The sequence below is a fragment of the Octodon degus genome, unplaced genomic scaffold (genome assembly GCF_000260255.1).
Source record: "Octodon degus isolate 3935 unplaced genomic scaffold, OctDeg1.0 scaffold00077, whole genome shotgun sequence".
Taxonomy (NCBI): Eukaryota; Metazoa; Chordata; class Mammalia; order Rodentia; family Octodontidae; genus Octodon; species Octodon degus.
Window position 1 is genome coordinate 4,249,896 of NW_004524653.1, and position 2,890 is coordinate 4,252,785.

At 42.9% G+C, this 2,890-nt stretch overlaps 1 long non-coding RNA gene across 2 annotated transcripts in view; it reads right to left on the reverse strand.

Annotated features, from left to right (window-relative positions):
* Positions 1 to 2,572, reverse strand: part of LOC111818025 — an 18,756-nt gene extending 16,184 nt beyond the window's left edge. For both annotated transcript variants that reach the window (XR_002822101.1, XR_002822100.1), the window contains exon 1: positions 2,269 to 2,572. This is a non-coding gene — a long non-coding RNA (uncharacterized LOC111818025). The remainder of the gene's footprint in view (positions 1 to 2,268) is intronic.
* Between the last annotated feature and the right edge of the window lie 318 nt (positions 2,573 to 2,890).

Genomic DNA, 2,890 nt, shown 5'->3' on the forward strand with positions numbered 1-2,890 from the left:
GGCTGGCATGTGGTGCTGGGGGATTGAACCGCGGTCCCAGTGCTTTGCTGAGCTTGTTCTAAGTAGGTGCTTTAGACCACTGAGCCATCTCACCAGCCCTTCTTTGCGTTATTTTTCTTCTCCTCACATATCACTATTTGATTACATACATAGGTAAGCACGCACACAGAGTTTATAGTTGGTAATTATACCATATGTGTGTATTTCTCATTATTACTCTAACTCCATTGCCCCTTCTGAACCTCTGAAAAACTCCCTGGAGGTCAGGAATTTATATTTTTTTTTATCACCACTGGGTCAGAGTACCTTGAGTCGAGCCAAGTACAACATAGATGCTCTATATTTCTCTCTCTGTCTCTGTCTCTGTCTCTCTCTCTCTCTCTGTCCCTCCTTCCCTCTCTCTTTTTCTCTCTCTCATTCTGTATTTCTTCAGTCAACCACCAAACAAATGAACAACATCGGACACATAACTGGAATTCCATAAATGAAAGTTGAAAAGAAAAGCAAAGATTGCAACCATCTGAGTTCAAAACGTAGTGTAAATCTGCAGTGACCCAGCCAGCGTGTTATTGGCATAAATATAGAAATACAGATCAATGAAATATCCAGAAATATGCCCATATGGACATAGTTACTGATTTTATGAAAAGGTGCCGAGTCAATTCAACAATAATGTTTGAAAGTTCACTCGAGTCTTTTCAACAAATGACGGTGGAATGCTTGGACAACCAGATGCAAAAATAATGAGACTAAATCCATAAAGTAAGATGCTGACTTGAAATGGACCACAGAGCTAAACAGACTTAAATGTGAAAGATAAATTTCTCAAACCCTTAGAAGGAACCCTGGCAGAAAAATCTTTGTGACCTTACATTAAACAAATAATTCGTACAATGCAAGAGTCTTTTCAATCACAAAAATGGACATTTTAATGCCCAGAGGAAATGCTGAAAAATCTTTTCATCTTCAAAAAGCACTATTAAGAAAATGAAAGGGCAAGCCACGGACCAGTAAAATACTTGCAAAGCGCATATATATATATATATATATATATATATATATATATACCTGCAAAGAACTCCATACTATGCAATAAGAAGACAATCTTTTTAAATAACTGAAATATTTGAACAGACACTTTTTTGAAAGGTAATATTAAAATTCCGAATAGGCACATGCATTGCTACTAATTAGGGAAGTACAAATTAAAACCTACAATGAGATTTTTACCATCCGTGCACTAAAATAGCTAAAGTGTCAAAGATGAATAACACCAGCTACCGCTGAGGGTGTCGAACAATTCGAAGTTTTCCACAGCACAGCTAGGAAGGCCAAGGGCTGCGGCCACTTCGGTGCCTCTTCAAAGGTGAAAAGCCCACTTAGCTTAAGACCCAGCAATTCTACTCTTAGGCATGACTCAGGAAAAATAAAAACATATGTCGCCTGGAAAACTTGTTCTCAAACATATCTAGCAGATTTATTCATAGCCAATAACAGGCAAGACTCCTAATGTCCCTCAACCAGCGAATGAATTAACAAATTATAGCACATCTCTATAACAGACCTTTTTTAAAAAAATGTATTTAGTACAAGATCTATAGGGTCTCAGTACACAGATCGGACTCACAGTGATCCTCCTGTTTTCAGCTTCCCAAACGCTTGGATTACAGGCACGCGCCACCACGCCCAGTCTCACTTGCCCTCTCAGTACCCCCCGGGAGCAGAGCCAGCAAGGCAGGCCAAGGATCGGACCCCAGTCCCCAACTCTGCCTAAGCAGGTACTTTAATCTGCTGAGCTAACTGGCCAACCCTCTACAATAGACTACTGCCCAGGAAGATCAGGGAAGGAATTAGGAATATTCGAGAGCAGGGCAAGTCTCAGAAATATTCTGTTCCATGAAAGAAGAGTATGCTTCTGTGTGTACGATGTCCTAGGAAAGGCAAAATGCTAATGACAGAAGGCAAATCAGCAATTGCCAGGGCTGCAGAGACAGCTAGCAGCCTCGATGCCCATCAGAATTCAAGGTAAGCCTCAGCCCTGGGGTACAGAGTGCGGTGTACACTTCTGTCAAACACCTGCATGGCGGATGATGGAATGCACTTCTGTCAAATACGATACATCTGCATTCTCCTCCTCCAGAAAGACTCAGCCATGCAGCAGCCGCTGCCTGTCACTGCTGGCTTTCCTGCCAAGCAGCTGGATGACCTTAACCTCCCCGACAACATCAGAGCAATGACTAACATTGACGCCCTGATGAAATCACTTACCTCCTGTGTGAAATGGAATCCTAAGAGTCCCCACCTCTCCAGCTTTTTGGGGCAGGGTGAAAGTACGATTAAGGGCTACTTGGCTGAAGCTCAGTGAACACTAGCCTGTTGTACGCTGATGGTAGGCTGGGCCTTTGTTCATGTACCAGGCTGTGTTAAGGTCTTTAAAGACATTATTCCATGTCCTCTGATAAAGCTGCTTCCTATTTTGCTCTTACAGATGAAGGCTGAGGACCAGAGAGGCGGGAGGACTCAAAAGTCACACTGCTGACAAATGATTATAAATCGAGATTCCAATTCAGACCTGCCTGACAGCTACTGGAATCTCTTCTTTCCCTTCTCTTATTTCTGACTCACTAGAGAGTCACTTCCTGTCTCCATTAGCTCCTTCAGAGGCCCTTCTGCTCCCTGAGTCCTCCACCCCTCTATGGCACACCCTGTGCTGTGCTACCTGGAATAACATGAGATGCCCCAGTGGCCACGAGGCCTTTGTTGTCAATGCTGTCTCCGATTGCTCCTCGTGGCATTTACCCTCTCTGGTACCGTAGAGTTAATATTTTGCAGATTATCAATACACACACACACACACACACACAGCCCTGTGCATACAATGTAAACACTC